General features: G+C 39.8%; 1 protein-coding gene across 5 annotated transcripts in view; it reads right to left on the bottom strand.

Annotated features, from left to right (window-relative positions):
* Nucleotides 1–26,280, bottom strand: part of Glce (glucuronic acid epimerase) — a 75,610-nt gene that overhangs the window by 29,918 nt on the left and 19,412 nt on the right. For 2 of the 5 annotated variants that reach the window (XM_074061775.1, XM_074061774.1), the window contains 2 exons: nucleotides 11,527–11,617; nucleotides 8,298–8,349 (listed from right to left, as the gene is read on the bottom strand). The exons of 1 other annotated variant lie outside the window; for it this stretch is intronic. The gene's annotated coding sequence lies outside the window, so the exon portion shown is untranslated. The remainder of the gene's footprint in view (nucleotides 1–8,297; nucleotides 8,350–11,526; nucleotides 11,618–26,280) is intronic. 2 more of the 5 variants (XM_074061773.1, XM_020182182.2) reach the window with 1 other exon arrangement.

The following is a 26,280-nucleotide window of genomic DNA, read 5'->3' as shown; positions in this document are numbered from 1 at the left end:
ATCCTGGCTAAGGATCCTAAAACTTTGCAAGTCTGCTAATTTTTTATCAGATGCAGAGCACTAATAAATTTACATGTTAGATACTGCATTTTTTTCAAAATTAGTTCTGAATATATTTATCCTGTGTGCTTAATCTTCACTACATGGATATACTGAATATGTTTTTAAAAGTAGAAAATGTAGCAAATATGAATGGGAACATTAATTTTTGCAATTTTTTTTTTACCCTCTCAAAAATTTAAGTGTAAAGTACAGAATTTGCTAACTCTGAGCATAATGTTACACAGGAGCTTTCCAAAGCTTTTCCTCGTGTATAACTCAAACTTCATACCAACTAAATAGCAGCTTCCCATTCTCCCCATCGTCAGCCTTTGCCCGCCACCATTCTACTATGTGTGACCATTTTATGTAGCCTTGAACACTGTCCTCACATGGTGAAAGGCCACAGGCCTAGCTAGGTCCTCAGCCCTTTCTAAGGCCAATAATCCCTTTCAAGAGGGCTCTGTCCTCAAGACTAAATCACCTCCTAAAAAAGGTGATATCTATATATCTGTATCTATATATATATATATATCTTGCCTTTAATAATGAGTGATTAAATCTTGAGGGCAAAGCCCCCTTGAATGGCTAATTCTGACTCTAAGAAACAGAAAGAAGAATGCGTGAGGGAGCTGAGTGGATTTTAAGGGACCAGTTGGACACCACCATCAAGTGATCCATATACACATTTTGGGGGTTTCAGAAGAAGAGAGATAAAGGGGCAGAGAGACTGTTGGAAGAAATAGCCCCAAATCTCCCTATTTTGACAGAAGACATGAATACAAGCATAGAAGAAACACTGAACTCCAAGTAGGACAGATTAAGACACCCACAGCCTAAGGTGAGGTTCCTCAGAAAATTAAAAACCAGACGTACCCTATGACCTAACAATTCTGTTTCTTAGTATATTCCCCAAAGATGCATCGGCACACTCATGTGCATAGCAGCAGCACTTGCAACAGCTAAAACACGACAGCAACCCGTGTGCCACAGACAGACGAATGGATAACAAACATAGCAAATGCACACAATGGAATATCATTGCTCCTTTTTTTAGAGAATTCTTATGCATACCACAATATGGATGAATTTTAAGGACATTATACTAAGTGAAATAAGCCAATCACAAAACCACAGCACTGTATGATTTATGATTCCATTCCCCTGAAGTACTTATTTTGTAGTCAAAACCATAGAGACAGACAGAAGAATGGTGGTTGTCAGGGGCTGGGGGAAATTTCTAGGGAGTTGCAAAGTTTCAGCTTTACAACATGAAAAGTTATGGAGATGGTATACAGCATCATGAATGGATTTGACAGAACTGGGCTGTACACTAAAAAAAACAGTTAAAATTGTAAATTTCAGCTAGGCATGATGGCTCATACTATAATCCCAGTTATTTGGGAGGTGGAGATCAGGAGGATCAAAGTTAGAGGCCAGTCCCAGCAAAACATTACCAAGACTCCACTGCAGTTAGTAAGCGGACACCATGGCATGGGCCTGTCATTGTAGTAACCTGGAAGGCCACAGGACTGCAGTCTGAGGCTGCCCCAGGCAAAAACATGAAGCCCTATATGAAAAATAACCTAAAGTAATAAGGGGCTGGGGGCATGGCTCAAATGGTAGCACGCCTGCCTGTAAGTGCAAGGTTTTGAGCTCAAACCCCAGTATCGCTCCCCCAAAAGACAGTAAATTTCATGTTATATGTATTTTGGGAGGGACATGGCTGTGCTAAGTAGGTCAAACTGAACCTGTAGTCATCTTTCCTCTACCTCCCTGGTGGCTGGAAATTACAGGCAGGTACCATCATGCCTGGCTATGGTATATGTATTTTAACACTCACACACAAAAATTAGAAACAACAAAAAGATTCAAAGAGCTGAAAATAATCTTAGGAACCAACTACTTTACTATGGTCAAAAAAACCCAATGTAAGATCTAAAGTTTAATGACTTGTTCAAGTCATACAATGAGTTTTGGCTGCACCGACACTGTAAACTTGACTCTTTGTGAACACTAAGTTGTGTTTCCCTTGTAACTTACTACTGCAACATCCAAAGACACATAAATACAAGCAATTTTCAAGTAATGCCATGAAAGCACCCCACGCAAAACTGCCACGTGCTTTACCATAGAATGCTACAAAGAAATACTGAATTGCTGGATGTTTTCTAACATTTATCACCTTTTTAAACAAAACATAGCCCAACTGCTTTTATATACCAAGAGTTTTCCTTACAATTTCATTATATTTGAATTATCTTCTGTTTATTGATTTATATTAGTAAGATAGAAATAAATATTAAACAACTAATGCCTGGTCTACAGATGAATTTATAGTAAGTTTGTAATAAAGCTGCAAATGTAACAGAAATGATAAGAAAAACTCTTCAAACTTACAACTGTATGTAAAGTCATTAATCTTAACAGTATAACATCACTCCAGGGTAAGATATCATTAAGATAAAGGTGCTTTAATCATTGTAGAAATGGAGTTTATTGGTCTACCATAAAATGAGTTTATTGACAAAACAGTTTAAAACATTATTTGCAGCTGTACAAGTTTGTTTTACAAATATTACATTTCTAAGAATTTAATTAGACTATCAAAAGGTACTGAACATATGAAGAGGTTACATTTGTCTTATGGGGTGCTTGCTTATGGAGGGCCTTGTCCATGCGAGCAAGGGCTCTGTCATCAAGTCACAACCCCAACTGCACGGGTTGAACTTTTGAGAGGAATGTGCTGACTGCTGACAGCAAAGCACACGTCTATTCTTTGTGATTCACAGATGATCTTTGTTTCAATCAAACTATTAACTGTCATTGTCATTCAAGAGCCCTCGCAGGGTATTAGATGCAGTCCTCTTAGAAAAGTACCTTCAAAAGTGAAGCCCCTTTAGACTGAGGAAAAAGTACCCATTTCCTTCCCACAGGCTTAAAGTTCAGAGAAAAGTTGTAATAATTTCCACTGCTTTTCTAATCTTAGGAGAAGCAATGCAGTGTGGTGGATAAGAATGTGCACTTGCAGAAGACAAAGGTTCAAATTCCAACTCCACTGCTATTAGCTGTGCTACTTTGTGGATATGTTTTTCTTTATCTGTAAAATATGGATAATCATACTTACCTTGTGAGCTAATTGTGAAGATTAAATGAAATAATATGGGAAACAAAGCACCTGAGTCAGAGTTGACCCGAGAACACTGCTCAAGAGTTCAGCTCCATCCTTTCTTAATCCTCCATTTTAGATATGGACAACTAAGGTGACGGTTACACTGTTACTGTCCTAAACACACAAGGGATCACAGCTGCCACTTGACTAGATGCATGTGCATGTTCCAAAGCACACGCGACTGAGTTACAAAGCTCCCCTCTAGTCCTCTGCAGGTTTTTTAAGAACTGGGGTGCCATCACGACCTTAAAACAAGCAAAATCTACACTCCCTTCATTCCTCCTGCTTTTCAGGAACAGGGAAGAAAGAAATGCATTCTCTCTTATGTATTATAAGTCAATGTACTTACAGGTGATTTTTATTTCCAGTAAAACTTAATTATCATTAACTATAAGTAAATATATAGAGATACACTACTTTTTCCTTATGTGAGGCTAGGTAAACAGTGTTCATCTTCATTACATCTCATCTACACTTATAAACAGGGCCTAAGAAGGTAGGATAATATATGTACAGTGACTAGAGCAGTCACTATAAAAAGGCTGGATTAAAACTGGCTGGTTTAAATTAATGACTGCCACCATCATAGTAAGAACATAAGTATCAGTGATGTAATCACATTATCGAGTAGGACATTTAAGAAAATATGCTCATTTTAAAGCAGGTAAGAAAGTCACCTCATTTGAGAAGACTTCTAATACAAATGTTATTTTCAGAATCTGAATATATAAATAAAATGTTGCTTAGGTTGGTTTCCTCCTAATGAGATAAGGAACGGCTTAATTAAGAACAATTGTCAACAGAATCAAGTAATTGTCTAAATGATACAACAGGAACACTATCCTTTAAGGCATCTAGCATCTCCCAGTTTAAGCGTAACAGCTCCTGTAACACAGTAAGTTCCTAAAAGGGCTTGACACAGCAGACAAAAGTGGCACCCCCACAGATATCCTAGTAGATGGAATACAGATCTTGACAAGAAAGAAACAGCAAGCATAAGGCTCAAATAGGGTAAACGTCCCTCATTAAAATGGTATGTCTCTGTTCTATTCTGATAAAACCTTTCTGTTAAAAATTCTGTTCAGCTTTGGAATACAAGCTATTTAGCAGTAGTCTTTGATGCACAAGAAAGGCAGTGATGAGTAATCCTCCATTTTTGGCTCAATGAAGCTATATACTGAAGTATTTTAAGCTGTTGGTTTATTTATTTCATTGGCGGTGCTGAGGTTTGAACTCAGGTCCTCAGACTTGCTAGGCAGGTGCTCACTGCTTGAGCCACACCCCAGCCCTATGCTGGCAGCTTAAATATTTATGTCGAGTGGCCCATGTTTAAAAGCATTCATTGCTAATCTCTTTTGCCTAATACTATCTGTCTAGTTGTAACCACATTCTAAAGATTGTGTATCCTGACAGACACCCCAAGAAAGTAACAGGTTTGTTCATTTGACTGTCAAAGGGGAAAGATCTCACCTGACCCTCAAACTGTTTTTCTAAGGTGACATTTGTCAACCCAAAGCCAATTCTCAGCACCAGCAGAACATATAATGTATCCCCTTGTCTTCCGTGTTTCTTCAGTCAGGGGTATAATGTCTCATTAGATTGCTATAACATGATCTAGTTTAGACAACATGTAATATCCAGCTACATAAAAATTCTAACACATTCTCTTATAATAAGCACAGATAATCAAAACTTCTATATGGAAATGTGCACTTTAAAGTACAGCCACAGAGTTAGGGATAATGGCACCTCACTCAATGAAAACAACAGTGGAAAGACTGTACTGACCTGGTTGACCATAAAAGGAAGAATCAGGGAAGTAAGAGGCCACCTGCTCGTTCGCAAACGGCTGTGGATGATACATGAAGAGGCACTCAGCGTCATTACTCATTAGGGAACTTCAAATCAAAACCAGGACCTACCACTACGCATGCACTGTAAGCTTGCAAAAGCAAGTTGGCAATGCCCAGGCTGAGAAGGATCCAGAGTAGTAGGAGTACCCCACATTAGTGGTGGATTGCACAACTGTATGCATGGTTGGAGAAACACGTGGCAGCTTCTTACAAAGTCAAACACGTACTTATAAGAAGGTTCAAGCCGGGTGTCTTGGATCATGCCTGTAATTCCAGCTACAGGGGGTAGAGACTGGGAGGACTGCTGTTTGAGGCTAGCCTGAGCAAAAAGTTAGCAAGATCTCATCTCAATCAATAAGCCAGGCATGATGGCGTGTACCAGTGGTATCAGCTGGGTGGGAGGCTATGGGAGGCCTTGGGTATGAAGATCGCCATCTGAGGCTGACCCCAGGCAAAAGTGTGAGACCCTGTCTGAAAAATAACTAAGGCAAAAAAGGGCTGTGGGCGTGGCTCAAGTGGTAGAGTGCCTGCCTAGCAAGTGTGAGGCCCTGAGTTCAAACCTCAGTATTGCATAATAGGAATAAATTTTTAAAAAATAAATGAAAAGCAAAAGGACCAGGCAGGGCATGGTTCAAGTGGCAGAGCACTGACCTAACCTGCCTTGGTTGCACTAGGTCCTGGGTTTGATACCTAGTACTGCAAAAAAAAAAAAAGTCTGTAATCCCACTCCTATTTACCCAAGCGAAACATTTATCCGCATGTCCACACCCACACCCCAAACCGTATACATAAACATCTGTGACAGCTATATTTATGACGGCCCAACTGGAAACAACCCAGGTGTCCTCCAGCAGGCAATGAACAAACAGTGGGACAAACACAGGCTAGAATAAGACATGGCAAAAACCAAAGTGCGTTCTGCTAAGTGAGAGATCACCCTCAGAGGCTCTGCAGTGCTGGAAAAGGCTAACTAAAGGGACACCAGGTTGGAGTGGGAGAGGGTTGACTGCAAAGTAGCAACACAGGGGAATTTGGGAGTCCTGGAACTGTTGTCAGTAGATACATGATATTATGCATTTTCCAAAACCCACAGAGCTGTACACAGAGTGAATCTTACAGCATGCAAATTAAAAACAAATAGCCAAGCTGTTAGGGACCCGAGATGAAATCCAAATAGTGACAAATAATCTAATCATGGTATAAATGAATCACACAGCAGACTAAACAGGCTATGGAAAAAGAACTAACTTATCTGACTTTGGAACAGAGCATTTTGTGGCACACTGTGAGAATCGAGACAAAAAGAAGGGCACATAAGCACTGTATCACACTTGGTAAATTTGCTTCTCACAAGACATGTCCTAGCAATTCTATACATATATGACAGATATGTATCAATACTGCAGGTAATGAGTCAGTTTCCTACTGTGGAGAGATAGGTTACAAACGAGCAAAATAGGAGTGCTAGAATAATCTCTGCATGCTGAAGTGGAGTGGGGAAGTACTGGGGATGGAACGCAGGGCCTCTGGCATGCTAGGCAATCATTCTACCAACTGGGCCATCTCTCCAGCCCTGACTTTACAATGTACAGACAGACAGTAGGCACACAAGTGAACACAGAAGTGTGTATGTATGTGGGTAAGTACAGATACATACATACATTTCTTAGTTCTGACAGTTAAAGGCCTAAGAGCAATGATAACCCAGTAGAAATGAGCATACCTCGTGTCCAGACACTAGTTTCTAAATACTATTCTTCAGTAATACAGACCTGGGTTCCTTGCAGAATAGGGGCATTTGAGGGGGGGATAAAGAGAAAAACACAAATGAATTTGGAGTATCTTATAGAGTCACAAATTGCATTAAAAAAAAACAAGGAAACAAATGTAAAAGTGCTCCCAGTGCCAAAGTTGGGACAATGTGAGCACCAAAATAAGTAACAGTAGTGATTGTATCCCAGAGAATGGAGTAAGTATTCTTGAGTTCCCAGAGCTGTAGGTACATGATTAAATAAACAGATGTGGGGAAGGACTGCTACTCTTCCTAGAGGAGAACTATAATCAGTAAGTGTACACAGAGCGAGGTAAAGAGAATCATCACTGAACACCACAGTCACAGCAGTGTCTACTACTGTGAGAGGACTAGAACACGAGTGGAATTCTATCCAAAATTTAGGGTTAAAACATGTAATCCTAGGTACTGAGACAGAGATGAGTAGGATGACAGTCTGAGGCAGCCTGGGCAACAGTTAGCAAGACCTTATCTCACTCAACAAAAAGCTGGGTGTGGTAGCAATGTCTGTCTTAATAGCTACATGGGAGGTATAAATGGGAGGATCATAGTACAGGCCAGCCTGAGCAAAAATTTGATGCCTTATTTGAAAAAGCCAAAGCAAAAGGGGCTGGGAGGTGTGGCTCAGGAGGTAAAATGCCTGTCCAGCAAGAATAAGGCCGTGAGTGCAATGCCCAATACCACCACAAACAACAACAGAACATTTAAGGAGCCTCAAAATATTTTCCCCAAAATATTTATTAAGAGAAAAACATTAACTTTACAATGGGGAAATCTGGCAGACACCACCACAATCAAGTGACCAAGGTAACATCACCCCTGATATCAGGTGCTATGAAAGGCCTGTGACTTCTGTGGTATTCTTTCCCAAAATTTGTAAGTTCAACCTAATTATGGAAAACAGAGAGAAATTCTAATTGAATAACATTCTACAGAACATGTAACCATAGTATCAAAGTCAAGAACAACAAAGAAAGAGTGAGAAACCATCACAAGTAGACTAAGGGAGTACAATGTAATTAAATGTAGCACTGGGTTGTGGGAAAATGGTGGAAGTCTGTAATGTAGTAAGTCAATGTTGATTCTTGAATTTGGATCACTTTACAATGAATGTCTAAAATGTTAGTATCAAGGATGCCGAATAGAGATTTTACAACTCTTTACTAACTTTATAACTTAACTGTGTACCTAGAATTATTTCAAAATAAAAAGTTGTTCTAATTAAAGATCAAAAACACCAACAAACTCTATCCTTCCCTTTCAAAGGTGTGTATTCTGTGCCTGGTGTGTAGAGTAGGTTCTGTGGATAGATTACTTCTCCTAGAACAATTCCATTTGATAAAAAATAACCGTGTGAACAGTACAGCAGCTGAAAACATGTTACTTAAAGTTCCTTTAACAAGATCCCAGTGTTCAATGACAGCAAATGTCTTTACATTACCTCCTGCGAGGATGAGCCCTGGAGCTTTATTTTTGAACTTGCCATGTGTTCTCTGAAAGACAAGCAATATACTCAATCTAAGGAAAATCTCTGCCTATCTTTAATACACACAGATTTAATTTGAGTAATTCTGTCAAACTGACATTGAGTCACAATTTGATTTCTAAAATGAAAAATTTTATGCTGACTTAGAAAAATCCAACTAACCTAAGATTTTATGGAGAAAAAAAAAATCAAAGTATGAACTTTTTGTATGTTTATTTCCCTTTATTTTTAAGTATAACCAAAATGTAAATGAAGGAAGCTTAAAAATGTTTTAAGCTAGGATTCCAACAGAGGCAAATTTTCAGTCACTTACAAGGAAACTGCTATCATTTAAAAGTCAATTTTACATATTTATTCCTACTGTTTGTTCCTAAGTCTCAGTCTTCCACATTCGATTAAGGCAGACTACCACTGAGCACACAAAACACTAAGTGGCCTCATCACCACATCTGAGCTGTCAGGATCCCACCCCTTCTTCTACAAGTTAATTTTGTCACCTTTCATAACTCAAAAATACCAGTACTCTAAATCTAAATCCATACTGATTTAAATATAAAATGCAAAATGGTATAAAAAGGGGCAAAATATTTTCTCTTGGATAAATTTCCAGATTTGCCCCCTTAAAAAGTAAACTTTAAAGTCTTAAATTTGCTTCCTAAGAACAGAAGCAAGCACAGATACCTCATGCAAGTCTATTAAGAAAGCGAATGTACCTCACATTAGGCATGACATAAAAGAGGTTGTTTTTCACATCAAATAGTTCTCACAAGATGAAGATTACAGACACTTATTTTTGTTTAGATTTTGGTGTCCAAAACGGGGCAATTTCTTACTTCGATCTACTGGTGAAGTGTAAAATGTACGCTTTTTCTTTGGCCAAGAGGTTTCTGAGACACACGGCAAACATGTTACAGACTTTCTAGACTCATCTTAAACATTCCCAATTTCAGGGTCACAAGCAAGCACAATCATGTTTTGTACCCACACGATGGGCTCCAGGACTCCCAGGGAAACCAAACCACAGGTGCTCAAAGTCCCTTAGGCCTTAGTGTCCGCATATAGCATACAAGGATCCACTTCAACATTTCTAGGTCACTTACATGACACCTACTACACGTCAGCAGTTATTAACGCTGTATTGTTTAGGGACTAATCACCAGAAAGTTGTTTGTATAGATGTTTTCACAAATGTTTTCTACTCAAGGTTGGTGGACTTCAACAACGTGGAATTTGAGAAAGAGGGCCAGCTGTCTAAGTGGTTCAGTTTCAACCTCAGAGAGAAATGTAATTCAACTTCAGCTGCTAAATGTGGTTTTACGTTAGCACATTGTCATTTTAACTTCATATACTAGAAACCACTTATTTTACTAGAACAGATATTAAGAGCAATCATTACTCTCAAAATCTTACTAGTTCTGCCTAAGTTCACTAGGAAAGACAAAATATAATTAACATGAGTATGTTTTAGAGCAGGAACAAGCCTGATACCTATCACATAAACTATTTTTTAAAAACTAAGCAAAATGAAGAATGCTACCACATGGCATGAAACAGATAACAGCATGAAGTTTTTGTTTTTTCCAGATTCTGGGGTTTGAGCACATGCAAGGCAGGTGCTCTACCATTTTAGCCATCCCGCCAGCTCTTTTTTATTGTGTGTTGGGTATTTTTAAGATAGGGTCTTGAGAACTATTTGACTGGGCTGGCCTCTGATCTCTGCCTCTGCTTCCTGAGTAGATAGGATTACAGGAATGGGCCACCAGCACCTGGCATAAGATGCTGGGGAGCTGGGTGCTTGGTGGCTCACGCCTGTAATCCTAGCTATTCAGGAGACAGAGACCAGGAGGATCGTGGTTCAAAGCTAGCCTGGGCAAACAAACAGTTCCGCAATACCCTATCTTGAAAAAACCTTTCACAAAAAAGGGCTGGTGGTGTGGCTCAAGATGTAGACCCTGAGTTCAAGCCCCAGTACCACAAAAAAAAAAAAGAGATATGTTGGGGAACATATTTGGTGCATTTGTGTTCACTTTTTCTTTTTCTATTTTGGTGGGACTGCGGTTTGAACTCAGGGCTTTGTACTTGGAAAGCAGATGCTCTATTGTTTGACCCACACCCCCAGCCCTTTATGCTTTATTTTTCAGATAGGATCTTGCATTTATTCCCAGGCCAGTCTAGACTGTGATCCTCCTATTCATTCTTCCTGCATAGCTGGGATGACAGGAGACCCCAGTCTCACTAACTTTGCCGGGGCTGATCTCGAACTGCAATCCTCCCAATCTCTGTCTCCCGAGTAGCTAAAATTACAAGTGTGAGCCACAGTGCTCAGTCAGTTTTATTTTCTAAAATCAGTTATTTCAGAAAACTACTAGTTCTAAGAAATAATACAGATGTTCCACTTACTTCAATATGCTAGGCCTAGTATAGGTGCATATTCAAAGTTCGAATTACTTTTTATACTACAACCCTTACTGACAACTAAAAGCAGCTACCATTTCACTTCTTATAATTACACAGTATAGTAAGACACCCTGATTCAATCTTTTAGGGCAACAGGAATCAGCAAACTTTTCAAAAGAGACGTATTTCAGACTTGTGAGCGATAAGACACTGTTGCAATTAGTGAGCTCTGGTGTTACAGTGCTATGGATTGTTTGTAAAAAATGGTCATGGCTATGTTCTAAAAATCCTAGTCACTTGGGAGACTGAGATCATTCAGAGGACTGTGGTTTGAGGCCAGCTCTGGCAAACAGTTCATGAGACTCCATCTCCAAAATAACCAGAGTAAAACGGACCTAACATGTAGCTCTAGTAGTAGAGTGTCTGCTTTGCAGTGTGAAGCCCTGAGTTCAGACCCCAGCACCCCCAGACACAAAAAAAACTTTATTTACCAAGATAGGTGACCAGGCTTATGAGCCACAGTTTGGTGACTCCTGCTGTAGGCAAACAGGTTTGTTTTTCAATATATAATACCTTCAGTGAGCAAATAGTCATATTTCCTTTATTCTTGGTAGCTGTTAACAAGGAATACTAGCTATCTAAATGGTAAAGGAACCATAAAAACATTTTCTGAGGTCAGAATCTCTACTTAGACTAGAAAACTAAAATGTGTTAATGAAGTACACATAAAATGTAAGTATGAAAATGCACAGTAAGGGCATGATTACATTTTATTAAATAATCTTACCTTAAACAAATGAAAGATTCTAAATTCTAGCACATTTCTGGCTTCAATTCAAAGTACATTTGAATCAAAACTTCAGTTTCTTGTTAAAATCCTAGAAAGACAAGACGTAAAACCTTTAAGTTGGGTTCCAGCTTCAGAAAAATGGAGTAACCACACTCCAATCTACATCTCCAGGAAGCAGCAGCTGCAAGACCTGGCTAGAAGGCCTGAGAGCAATAGTAGCAGGCAGCTCGTGTCAGGAGGCCAGACCTGAAGCACCACAGAAGTAAAGGTGGGATACCATTCTGTTCCCTTGTCTCATCCAACACGAATGTCACAGAGCCCAAAGAAAAGCTTCCTGGTTTAGTCATGACAAAAGGGGGTCTCCCAACCCTCACAAGACAGTGTGAAAATCTTACACTGCCCTCTCCTTTCCATTCTCTTAGCCCAGCTGCCTGTGGCAGCTGTGGCAGCAGTAGCAATGGAGGCCATCAGAAGTCTGTTACTAAGGTAAGGAAGGATATGGGGAAATCCCGGGTGCTTCCTTTGGGTTCTCCTGCCACTTTGCCCTAGAGATGGCACGGATGCAGACAATGCATCATATCAAGAGAGAAACAGAATCACATTTTTCTGCTCAGATACTGGAAAAGGGGAGCCCCAGGGAGATCACAGACAAGAAGGTTGGGAGAGCACCTTCCAGTTGTCTATGAACTGTGCTCCCCCTTAAGTGGCAATGTATGCATCTGACCAAGCAAACATGTACAGACTCTGAGAACTGAACCATGGGAAACAGAATACCTTCCCAGCTCTAGGCTGGTCATGGCTGGTATGCACATGGGACAGTCCACACAGCACAGCAAAAGCTTTGAAAAATGAACTGGCATTGTAACCACAACCCACAGAAACTTGGGTCGAACCTAATGGGTTGAATGCCTATTGAAACAAATACATCCACATTCTGCCCTGGATTTACACAAGACCCAAAGTCTTGTAACGTGGTTGTCAAATGTCCAGGATATAATTCAAAATTACTAAGGACAGAAAGAAAATCTCAATTTGCATAAGAAAGATGCCAACACCAAGAAAAACTGGTATTGGACTTATCTGATAAAGATATTAAATTATCACAGAATGCTTCAACAAGAGCAAACATTCTTGAAACAAGTGGAAAAACAGGAATCTCAGAAAAGAAACACAAAATCTGAGGAACCAAATAGGAATCTGGGAAAAATATCAACAACCCAAATAAAAAGTTCACTGAAATGACTTCAGTAGGAGAATGGAGATGGCAGAAAAACAACTTAGTGAACTTGAGAGGGAGGGAGAGAGGGGGAGAGAGAGAGAGAGAGAGAGAGAGAGAGAGAGAGAGAGAGAGAGAGAGAGAGAGAGAAGCTTTCCCTATCTGTTTTTCCACCAGCAGAAAGTAGCAAAAAAGGGGGAAGTGAAACACAAAGCAAGCAGAAGAAATGAAATAATAAAGAGCAGAAATCAAAGAAACATGAACGTGAAATAAGCTGGGCATCAGTGGCTCATGCCTGTCATCCAAGCACTCAGGAGGCAGAAAAATCGCAGTTCAAAGCCAGCCCAGGCAAATAGTTCCTGAGACCGTCTCTAAAACAACCCAACAAACAAAAAAAGAATCTGGTGGCGTGGCTAAGTGGTACAGTGTCTGCCTAGCAAGTGTGAGGCCATGAGTTCAAACCCTAGTACAACTATCAGAAAAAAAAAAGGTGAAATTATACAGAAAAATCAGTGGAACAAAAACTGGTTCTTTGAAAAGATCACTAGAAACTATTCCTATCAAGACTGACAAAGACAAAATGGAAAGAATACAAATCTCAATATTGGTAGAAATGAGATTTCACTACAGACCCATGAACATTTTAAGGGTAATAAGGGTGTATTGTGACAACCTAACACACACAAGTTCAACAACTTAGATTAAATGGACCAATTTCCTGAGACCACAAAGTACCAATGTTCGTTCTGGGTAGAAACTACTAGTCCCTGAACTCCCAAATAAATTCTATCTGCAGATAAAACTTTTACGAAAAAGGAAACTTCCAGGTCCAGATGGTTTCACTAACGAGCTGATCAAAAAAGAAGTAACACCAGACTGCTAAGATTGGGAAGGAAGCAAAACAACTATAGCTGCTTAAAAATGATAGAGTTAGTCAGAAAATTTCAAGGAATCCAAACACAGAAAACCTCCTGGAACTAATAAGTGAGTTTATTAAGGTCAAAGAATACAAGGTCAATACAAAACACATTTCTACACACTAACAATTTAGAATCCCAAAATTTCAAAATCATGTAATTCAAAATAGCTCTATGAAAAATAAAACATATAAAATCTAATAAAAACATACATGGGATCCATATGCTAATAACTACAAATCTTGATAAAACTAAGTCAAAGAAGACCTAAAACTGTGGAAAAGACATGCTGTACTGATAGACTAGAAAGCTTCATTAATTCTCCTCAAACTCTTATACAGGTCTCCAATAAAAACCCCAGGATTGCTTTTGTAGTTATACACAAACTGATACTAAAATACAGAAAGGCAATAGGACTAGAAAAGCCAAAAATATTTAAAACACAAACACTGGAGGAATCCCACTATCTCATTTTAAGTCTTTAAGCTGCTTATCAAGACAATGTGCTAGTGGTGAAGAGAAGAGACTGGTGTGTCCATAAACAGGTTCACAAAAACATGCCAACAGATTTTTTTCACAGTCCAACTTTTAATAACAAGACAAAAGAATACAAATGTCATCAACAGTGAAAGAAGAAATGACAAGCATAGTCAGAGTGGTTTACTATTTAATACAAAAAATAATTTCCAGTTTATAGTAAAGACACTGCCCACCCATGTTTACTGCAGCACTATTCACAAGAGCCCCACTATGGAAACAGCCCAGATGCCCACAACTGACAAATGGATTGAGAAAATGTCATTCAGTCATAAAGAACAAAGTTTTGTTGTTCACAGGTAAATGGATGGAACTGGACATATCAAGTGAAGTTAGTGAGGTTCAGAAAGACAAAGGTCGCATGTTTTCCCTCACATGGAAGACGGATACAATACAAACACAAGCATTATCATATGTATACATAAATATATTCAAGACATGTTTCCAAAAGTGAGAGTGTTAGAGGAGACTAAGGGAGGAGGCAAAGAAGAATGACAGAGAGAGAAAATTAAGGAATTATATCACAGCTGTGTAGGAACAAGACACAACTAAACACACTGAAAATTGTTCAACAATACAGGACGGGGAAGTTTGAGTGATTTAAGCATAGTATGTTTACAGATGAAATACCTTAAACAAGGGTGGGAATGTACCAGGTGATGTTAGGGGAGGATAAATGAAGAGGGTAAAGGAGGGTGACCATGGTTAGGTACTTTCTACGCCTGCATGAACATCGACACTGATACATGCTGCAGTTATTTTAAGAAGGAAACTGGATAGGGAGATCAATGGAGGGGATGAACCAAACTGGGGTGTAATATATATATATATGGAAATGTCACAATGAAACACCTGTAAAACTATCACATACTAATAAAAATGTTAAAAGATAATTATGCAGAAAATAATTAATTTCAACTAAAGAAAACACCAACTGACTCTTGACAAAGGTGCAAAGGCAGTAATATGATAAGGAGATGGTGCTGGAATAACTGAGCATCTGTGTGCAAAGAAGATAGGAACTTCACCTAAGCTCCTCACCATACACAAAAGTTAAGTCAAAATGGATTACAAACCTGATATAAAATATAAAGCTAAAACACTTTCACAAAATCTCTATAACCTGAAACTTGGCAGAGAGTTACTAGATATGCCACCAAAACACGATTCATAAAAATAGAGTGTGACAGATTAGACTTCATCTAAGCTCAGAACTTTTGCTCTGGAAAGGCGTCTTTAAGGCAATACAAAGATGAGCTACAGACTGGGTACTGAGTGACAAACTGGACAAAGGACTTTCTGAATATAGATGGAGCTCTCACACTCACAATGAGAAAATAACCAAGTGAATGTGAGCAAAAGCACACAGATAGTGGTTAAAATCCAAAAACCTCAAACCAAATGCTGCCAAGGGTGCACAGCAAGGATGAAAATGCCACACCCACTTTTGAAGTCGGTTTGTAGTGTCTCATAAAGCTAAATACACACTTACCCTATAACCCAGAAATTGAGCTACTACTGGCTATTTACTCAAGTGAACCAACAACTTATATTCATATAAAAATCTGTGTGCAAATATTTCATGAAGCTTTATTTATAATCATCAAAATAGGAAGCAATCAAAATACTCGGATAGGTAAATGAATAAACAAAGTATACCTATACAGAAGTAGAATATTATGCAGGAATAAAAAAGAATTAACTATTTTATTCATGCAACAGTGGGGAGAAATCTTAAATACATTTTGTAACAAGTGAAAGAAATTACTCAAAAAGCAATACATGATTACACTCACAAGACCCACTGGAAAAGCCAAAACTAAAGGAAAGAAAAGAGATTAGTGGTGGTCACAGGTGACTGGCACAATGAGGATGCAGCAGGGAGTTTGTGGTGTGATAGAATTTTCCGTATGGTACCGTGGGGTGGTCCATACAAGACCTTGTGCATTTGTTAAAAACCCATAGAACTGTGTACCACAAAGGCAGAACTTTTTTGGTTTTTGGGTATTTTTTGGAGACAGGGTCTCACTATGTAGCCAAGACTGGCTATGTAGTTCAGGCTAGCCTTGAAGTTGAGAGCCTCCTGCTGTAGTTTTTAAGCGCTGGGATCAAAGGCATGAGCCACCATGCCCAGCCAAGACAGAACTTTAATATTTGGAAATTAAAAAAAAAGCTAACACGTTAATGGAGTTTTAAGACAGATTGCAGCCTATGACAAATGAATCTTGACTGCATTTAAATTAATGACATAACCTCACCGAGCAGGCTTGGGTACATTTGTTCCTCATAGCAATACTGGCTAACAATTCTCAACTTGCTTCACTAGAAAGGAACAAATAAAAGAGCAAGCAAAGACAGGCTTCTCAGCAGGAGAGAACAGTTACAGATTAACAAAGCAGGAGCCTAAAATGAACCTGTGGTACTGGGCTTGAGTCACATGCGTCAACATGAATGTATGAGATACCTGACACCTGTGGATAGATATGGAATGGATTACAGGAGTGCTGAGGTCTATGCACAGGTACACCTACCAGCTCTGTCCTTTGAGAAGACCTAGAAACAGTGATGCTCCAACAGCAAGGACATACCCAGTACCCAGAACTGGTTTCTTAATGCAACCCTACGACACAAGAAGCCTAGGCTCCTTAGGGCAATGGCTGGAGGTTTACAGTGCCAGAAACCAAGTGTTAACAAGAAAAGGACAGGGACATTTCAAAGTGAAACAGGGACCAACAGTGGAGCAATTTTAGCAACAAAGTCAACAATGGAATACAAATACTGACAGGCATTACAAACTGACAAGTCCATCCAAAACTGAAAATATATTCTAGGTAAAAATGCACATAACACACCTACCCTACGGACCATCATCCCTTAGCCTGGCTGACCTAAAGCGTGCTCAGGACACTCACACTGACCTATATAGCAGGGAAGTCCAACACAAAGCCTGCTTTACCCAGAAGAGTTGAACGCCTCATGCTGTGTACTGAACACTACACTGAGTGAAAACAGAACGTGCATCTGCTGTCACACCATCATAAAGTCAAAAGAACCCTAAGTTGAGCCATCATGAATTGGGGACTGTTTGCATGTATATCAATATAAAGGACTGAAAAATAAACACCAGGGAAGGAACAAAAGCTTCTTCTCAGAAGAATTCCTAATAGCACACGTAGATTTACCCTATCCATAACGTGAAACAATCTCCCTGCTCCCTTGAATGTGGACTGAAATTGGCAACTCAATTCCAAAGGACACAAGACAGAAAGACAAAAACATGAACTCTGCCCAAGTGACGCTGTCATCATGTCCTCCCTGAGAGATGAGAAGGGCACTTCCTTCTAAGACCCGTAACCTCAGTGTAATGACAAGGAAGACAGCAGACAATCACAACTTGAGGGGCATTTTACGAAATACCTACTAATACTCAAGATTGTCAAAGTCAGAAAAAACAAGGAAAGAGTAGAAACTGTCCCAGACTACAGGAGACTACAGATAGGACAAATAGCATGTGGAATCCTGGGTGGGGACCGAGGACAAAAGGAGATAAGTGGGAAATGTGGTGAAATCTGCGTTTGGAAGCTAGAGTGTGTAAATACTAATGGTTTCTTGCTTTGGATAAATACATCTGTGTTTGGTGTTTTAAAAGTCAACATTATGGGAAGCTGTGTGAGGGGTGCAGACTGACCACACCAAGTGCGGAGCGCTCACACTTGCTGACAGCCACATGAGACGATGCGACCACTTTAGAACACAGCTCGGAAATCTCTCTGGAAGTCAGAGGCACACTTACACATGACCTCTGCCTATGCCCCCCAAGAGAAAAGAAAACTCATTCAGACCAAGCCCTGTACATTAGTATTGACAGCAGCTCTATTCAGAATAGCGACAGACGAGGCGGCACCTGGTATGCGCCTGTAATCCCAGCTACTCCTGACACTTGCTTAGTGGTGTCATAAAAGAAGGGGGAAATGGGATTAATTACACTTCAACTGTAATTGAGAGCATTTTGAAAATGAAAAACTAAAATAGTATTTTTTATTAACAGGGAAAAAAGAAGAGAAGGATGAGGGAAATAAAGAATGTAAACCAGAAAGTGTAACATCTCAGAAGTGATTCCACTCTTCTGAACAAGTTCATTAATGCTACCCAATAATACGACAGTCCCCTCAGTTTCCAGTGATGTCGTGCATGCTGCACGTATGTGTGCTCACGCTGCACCAGTCTGTGAAATGACAATAAGTCATTTCAATAAAGCCACGAAGGTGCTACTCCTAGCACGGTCGTGCCATTTAGCTAGCCTGCTGATTCCTGCCTATCTTTGTATTTCAGCCAACTGTGTCTGTGTAACCAACTCAATTCTCAGTTGTGCTAGTAAAGCTAGCAACAATGTCATATACCCTACTTTATTTAAAAGACTCAGATTTTTTAAAAAGCCAGTCTACAATTGCACAAATTTCTAATGGAAATGAACAGCCTCTGTAAAGAACAATTTTTGCCTTAAGGCTTTCGTTCTAATACTACAGCTAGAAGTGAAATGGTCTGCTTCAAGAATTTAGGTTTATTTTCCCCAGAAACACATTAGGGGGTAAAAAAAAAAGCCTGACATGTAGCAGCATATCTTTCTAGCAGAGGCCACTTGTGTGGCATGCTGTAACAGCTCACTGCAGTCGGTTTCAAGGTCCATGAAACAGCTCTGAATGAAAACCTGTTGCTCCATACAGTCTTCTCAGCATGTTCCACTACTTAACAAAGGCTGCTTGCACAGTTCAACCTGACTTCCAAAGATGCAGCACATCAGTAAGTTTCACCTACCATATTCAAGTAACTCCTGTGTTTTACTGTTTATAACCACAGATAGGTTGTGCTTTTCTTGTTGTTGTTTTTGGTGGGACTGAAATTTGAACTCAGGGCTTTGCACTTTGCAAAGCACCTACTCTATCCCTCAAGCCACACCTCCAGTCCATTTTGCTCTGGTTATTTTGGACATGGGGTCTCGCAAACTATTTGCCTGGGCTAGCCTCAAACCATGATCCTCTCAATCTCAGCCTCCCAAGTAGCTAGGATTACATGTGACCCACTGGCACCTGGGACAAGGTTTTTTCCTCCTTCTTGGACAAATTAAGAAACCTCAGTCATTATTGTATTTTTCTTCCTTTCCCTTTTGTTTGTTCTGAGTAGCCAGGCTGAATTTAAATTTCCGATCCCCCTGCCTCACCTCCCAAATTCTGGGATTACAGGATGTGCACTACCACACCTAGTCCTTACATAGTAACATTTGAATATTACAGTATATTAAACCACCTACTTCTGTAAAATAAAAGCAGCTATCACCTTCCTTCACCCAAATTACTATCATCCTAACAGTAACATAATAGGCACTTCTACTTAAGCAGATCAAATGAACTTTTCATCCATTATACCTAAAGTTCTTTCAAAAGAAGTATAAATTTTGTATTTATTTCAGCTAGTTGATTAAAGAGTTAAATTGATAAGGATTTATCAATAAACAATGATAAATTGCAAACAATCAAGAAAGAGCCTGGGATTCAGAATTTGATGTGTACTGAAATTAAGAGGGCACCCTAAGGGCTTTCAGTTACTTTGTAACCCAAACTTGTGTTCTGAGTATATTTTGCCACTTGCAAATAGTTCTGATAAAATGTTGTGTGAAATTAATGCCTGCATAGATTCTCTATAAAACTCGTATCTACATGGACTCCAACCATCACTACTGAAGTTCCCATTGCTGCACTGGAAAACTGCATTACACAAGATTTTAACCTTACTATCACTGAGAAGTCTTTGAATCATGGATGAGAAGATGGACCCTTTACATCCAGTAGAAGCACAACAGACAACTGTAGATGAGAAAGACAGAAAAAAGTACTAAGCAATGGACAATAAAACACTTCCATTATTTTAAAAGCCTAGCTATCTACAGAAAAGCCACACTGAGAAGTTTATTTTAATCTGCTTCTGAGTTGGCAATTCTTCACTATTGACAAATACTGGTTCAAAGCAACTGCTGATTTTTTTAAATGAGTAATTGTTTTCTAGCCATTAAATCTAAAGGGAAAAAGCAAAAGTTTGTCAATTTATAAGACTACAGTACTGCAGGGCTGCCTTCAGCACTTTAGTCTTCACTGAGAAGAAAAACGAAGCCCACAGTAATTCCTAAGGCCTTAAGAAAATTCCTCAATGGTAGCTGGATTGAATCTTAAGTTGTCCTCTGAGTCTGGAGTGTTGAACTCAAAATTCCTCGCAGGTTTTGGAGTAGAAAACAGCTGAGAAGAGAGTAGAGTCAGGTTCCTGACTGAATGCAAAGTTGTTGACAGTATTTTCCAAGCATCACTTCTGAAAAGCACTGTATAGTGACGGGATGGGGAAAGGCCAAGACAGAGACCACCAGCACTTACTGGCTGAAATGGAGAAAGAACGCTCAAGAGCCAGGAGTAAGGGTGGACTCTGGGAGCTGGGAGGTGCTCATTTGAAGCCAGCAAAACGGCTAGGCTCTCCGTGTTGCTGCAAGGAGCCAAACAACTCTGCCCTGCCCTATTTCCAGAAAGGTGCATAACCCTGAGAAATTTTTATTTCAGTCCAGTGAAACCACGGTTACAGAACTGTAAGATAAAAAAGTTTCTGCTGTTTAAGGTACTGAGTTTGTAGTGAATTGTGATGGCAGTAACTGAAAATAAATACACTCTTACGATCTCTACTCTTAACAACTCCAAAATATAGCTTCTTGTCACAACCCTAATGCTGCTTCAATAAAGGATCTAAAATGCTGAAATGCTTCAATCTCCTCTATTCACACTTCCACATCTATGTAGGAAAAAAAATCTTGTTTAAAAGAAGAAAATGGCCAGGCGTGTGGTAGCCAGCACTCTGATGGCTGAGGCAGGAGGATTGCAAGTTCAAAGCCAGCCTGGCTACATAGCAAGACCTTGTCTCAAAAAAAAAAAAAAAGACACTTAGCAATCATGAATTCGAATTTTCTAGTCAGGATGTATGGCTAGCCCCCAGAGTGGTAACAGCCAAATTGCAACTCTCCTATCCTTACAGCACACATTACCCAGAAACACACTGCTTAAACTCTGTATGTCAGAGCATGACTAACTTACTTTCAAAGGAGGAGCTTTTGTTTTAAATCTGGAGCTATTTCTTTGCCTTTTTGTATTCACACACTTGCTCTAAAATATTAAAAACAACCTCATAAACAATCTGTTTAACAGTAATTAGAATTTTATCTAGTTCAAACAACAGTGGAGCGTGCCACAACACAGATGGCAGGAGACTTTTTTCCTGCCTGATCCGTGTCAAAAGAACTGTTCCTGTTTCATGAGCAAGAAGAAATTTGTCTTACTTATCTACTGAAACAACACAAACCAGTGAAAGGACAGCTTTACTAAGAAAGCCTTTACTGAGCAAAAATCTTGATTATTTCCCAATGTAAAGCTTTTTCTTACTACCCTGATAAACCTAGGCAAACGTGATTAAGAATGAGAACGGCTGGAGTCTACACTATCGATATCACTCTGGCTGCAGTTCCTTAAATGCATGAATTCTCTGAAGAGCAGAAGTTTCTAAAGTAGGCTGCAAACTGGAACCACCTCAGTAGCATTTAAAAATCCTAAAGTACAAGTTCCACCCTAGACCAGTTCAACGAGAACATCTGCTTCTGAGACAGCTGTAGTATCTGAGGATCCTGAGCAGTGGCAGTTGAGTACTAGCAACCTAGCCACATTGGCATAGCAGAGCTCCACTAGACTACCCATCATTTTATTATGGATAACTTCACTGGCTAGGAATAAACTAGCCCACACTCCAAGACGACTTGGGTAGGGCTGCTCTACCAGTGTGTGCATAAGACCCCTATTCCTTCCCATCTATTCAAAGACATGGCTCCAGTAACTATTTCTCTCCACTGCCTTGTCAAATACTCCCTCTCCTGGATCATTTCTATATTTTGAAACACAGAACCAAAGACTCTAAAAACAAAAAATAAAACCCCATCTTTAGCTCTACATACCACATGTGCAAAGTGTCCCTTTTTAATCAATAATGAAACTCACTGTTGCCACATCTCCCATTTTCCTCCTTTTTTTCCCAGTGCAGGGGATCAACCCAGCTTGGGCATGCTGTGCAAGTTAGGTGGGTGCTCTACCACTGAGCTGCATTCCAGGCCCCACTTATTTTCCTTTTTTTTTTTTTTTTTTGTGGACTGGTGTTTTTGAATTCAGGGTTTCACACTTGCAAAGGTGCTCTACCGCTTGAGCCAAACTTCCAGTCCATTTTGCTTGAGATGGGGTCTCCCAAACTATTTGCCTGGGCTTGGCCTCAAACCACAATCCTCCCAATCTCAACCCCCAGAGTAGCTAGAATTATAGGCATGAGCCACCGGCACCCAGCCCCTTTTCTCCTGAACCAACACCAACCCGGTTTTTACCCCAACCTAGCTGTCAAACTTACCCACTGATGAATAAAATGACCAATTCTCAGCCTTCTTCTCACTTTACCTGTGAGCAGCAGCTGGCACAAACTGTCCCTGAAACACAGAGCTCTCTGAACAAACACTGCTGGTTTTCATTCTCCATTGCTGGCTCATTTCTCTACCTCTAAATATCAAGTGCCCTGAGCTCAGGCTCTGGACCCCATCCACACTCACTTCTTAAGTAGTCTCCTCTGGGCTGACATGTGATGAATGGAAGTTACCTATAGATAACAGCCGGGTCCTCTAACATACCCAACTACCTGCTGAACATTTTTCACTTGGATGTTTAATATACACTTAAGGTCAAAATTAAATCCTTGGTTAACTTCACTACTACCCACAACCTCCTCCTTTCCCACAGTCTTCCCCCTGCCCTGTACTTATTGTTTTATTTTATTTTTTATGTAGTACCAGGACTTGAACTCCAGGCCTCATGTATGCAAGGCAGACATTCTACCTCTTGAGCCATGCCCACAGACCTTTTAGTCTTAGTTATTTTTCAGATGAGATACCAAATTTTTTGCCTGGGACATCCTTGACAATGATTCTCCTACCTATGCTTCCCATGTAGGTGAGATTACAGACAGGTACCACCATGCCCAGCTTGCTGGCTGAAACAAGGTCCTGCTAACTTTTTGCCTGGGCTGGCCTCAAACCATAATCCTCCCAGTCTTTACCTCCCAAGTAGCTGGGATTACAGGTGTGAGCCACCATGCCCACCCCTAATCTTCTCCTTCTTAATACATGGCAACTCTAAGCTTCTGGTTGCTGAGGCCAAAATTCTTAGGTTAGTCCTGGTTATCCTCCCACCCCCATCTCTTATCTACTAGCAAAACCTGGTGGAGCTACCTTAAAAATAAAAATCCAATCTGTTTTATCATTTCCACTGCTACCAAGCTCACACGAGTAATTCCAATAGTCTCCTAAAAGATCTTTGTGCCTTGAGCCCACAGTCCCCCCATCAATGGTGATCACACTGCTCAAAATTCTCCTTTGGCATCTTTTCCCATATTCAAAAGCAAAGTCCCTTGGAACCCCATTTCTTGTGTGACTTCCTCTACAACTGACCTCCACGTTCATTCTACTTCAGCCACATTGGCTTCCTCCTTGTTCCTTGAACACAGTAGGCATGTTTTCCTTAGAGCTGTACTTGCTGTCCTTAGAACAGAAGTATCTTAGGTAAGATCTTCACTCAGTGTCACTTTCTCAGCCTGTCTCCCCCAACGCCTATGTCTCCATGCCTCCCAACTTTCCCACTCCCTTTTCCTCCTTTTCTTTATAGTATCTACTGCTGACATTTTTAATCTTTTATCTACACTAGAATGTAACCACCTAGCAACATCAAGGTACTGGGTTAGTATTTGTTTCATGAATGACTGACCCGGCCAAAGGGATTCTCTCACTGACCTAATCTAATATGGGAGAATGATGTGAACAATTTCAAAAGTACCAAAATATTACAATCATACTTCAACTACTGTGATTTATGTTCTGACAGATTTAACTCCCTAATTATACTCACACTGGGATTATAGGAAGTGAGCTTGTAGTCTTCTGAATACACACTAATTAAGAGAAGAAAAGTAGGCCAGAATCATCTTAGAAAAGTAGCAACCATGCTGATTTAAAAAAGAAAAATTTGCCCATAGATAATCCAAGGTGGAAAGTCCACATGCAACATGTCACAGAATCTGTTTAAATACTAGAAGTAGAAGAGAGGATAAGCAAAAACTTCAAATTTTACTTTAAAAAACTCAGGCTGGGGCTGTGGCTCAAGTGATAGAGCACCTGCCTAGCAGGCATGAAGCCCTGAATTCAAATCTCAGTACCACCAAAGGAAAATAAATAAATAAATAAAACAGTCTAAGGAGATTTTACAAATGCCTTCACAGGTAATTTATACCCTCTGTCAAGACATCAGTGTGGTTCCCACCCATCTTTCAACCCACATATTTTTCATTTTTCTTTTCTAAACTATCAGTGATAAAAGAAGCAAAAAAATTCAGGCAAGAAACGGTATTTACACAATTAAATATGAAAACAAGACAAGCTGAGATAAAAATAATTTTATAAATAGTTTTTGCATCTGTGATGCTTTCATGTCTTTGTGATCCTCAGTGACGTGCACAGCAGGCAGCAGGTGCTACCACACCACCCACACACACGTTATAGTCTGCCTGCGGAAGGTCACAAGCTACGTGCAGTTCAACTTAACTGTGAAGTCCACTGTTTTCTGTCACAGCATACCCCTTACCTGGTGGTTACAGAAGGCACTTAGCATCTATCCACAGACAAGACTGTTGGTTGGTGCCTTCCTTCTGGACTGGGAACTTGTACACTCTAATTTATTCTACAAATGATTTGCAGATGGCATAAATGTGCTCAGATGCTTATTTTTAAAAAGAAGAAAAAAGCTCCAGAAGACAATAAAATACTGAAAACTGAGATTAATGGTTACTTTCAACACACAAGGTTGTTGAAACCTTTGAACTATCAGAGACCAACCACCACTGTGAGCGTCAGAGATGATACTTTACAGAGGTCATTCCAGGTAAAACCACTTTGTGATTGCTGCAAGAATTCACATGTGAATGACCTTGGTAATTGTGACTGAAAATAAGAATTATTTCCCTTCTCCCCTAAGATTTAGTTCAAGCTCAGATGAGCAAATGGTTCCACAACTCTTCCATTTGGACTTCTTCCTGGTGTCCTTTACTATTCGAAGAAGAGAGATGTTTTTATCATTCCAATGTTATCAACACCCCAAAGCAACCCAAAAGTAGGTCATGAGCCCAAAGACCTCAAAAAGTTTATTTTGTGTATGACTGAAAGCTTTGTTCTTCCTACATTACAGCCAAATGTGTGTCCTTCACCCATACAAAAATGCTTCCTTCTAGAAACCAAGGTTCACTGAAGCCTGGCCAGGACAATTTGGGACTCTGACACTGTAAATATGCCTACAAACCTACTGGGTAACTGCTCACCTAGATTAAACAGATTCTGTCTTGGTGAGACAGCCATTCATTTCCAGGGCCAGAGAAGCCAAAACAAAAATAGGCAAGTCTTTATAGACAAGACTTTGACTTTGTGAAAGAGTATTCACTTCCACAGATACCCTTTTCTTTCTTCCATTTCTTAGCCAATACTAGGGACTGGCATATCACACCAGACGTTATTATAAGTCCTTCAAAAAAAAAATATATATATATGGTTCAGCCAGGTGTTGTGGCACATGCCTGCAATTCCAGCATCAGGAAGCAGAGGCAGGAGGACCATGACTTTGAGACTGCCCTGTGATACACAATGACACTGTCTCCAAAAAAAAAAAAATCTACCTATCTTCAGAGAGAAGGAAAAATAACTATGAAGGTGAGAAAGATTCACACTTTGTCTAAGGGAATATGTGATCTGATTAATAATGATTTGGTGCCAATGCCATAGGTAGCGAAAGTGACCTTTATCTGAAATACCCACTGCAAACGAAGCCTGGACTAGAAGGAGACAAACACAAGAGGGCACAAATTTTAAGTTTGGCATTTTCACACATATTATGAGATAAAAGTGACTTCAAAGCTATAATCCCAAAC

The sequence above is a fragment of the Castor canadensis genome, chromosome 19 (assembly GCF_047511655.1).
Source record: "Castor canadensis chromosome 19, mCasCan1.hap1v2, whole genome shotgun sequence".
In the NCBI taxonomy this organism is placed as follows: Eukaryota; Metazoa; Chordata; class Mammalia; order Rodentia; family Castoridae; genus Castor; species Castor canadensis.
Note: the sequence above shows the minus strand (reverse complement) of the source record. Positions and strands in the feature narration are given on the sequence as shown.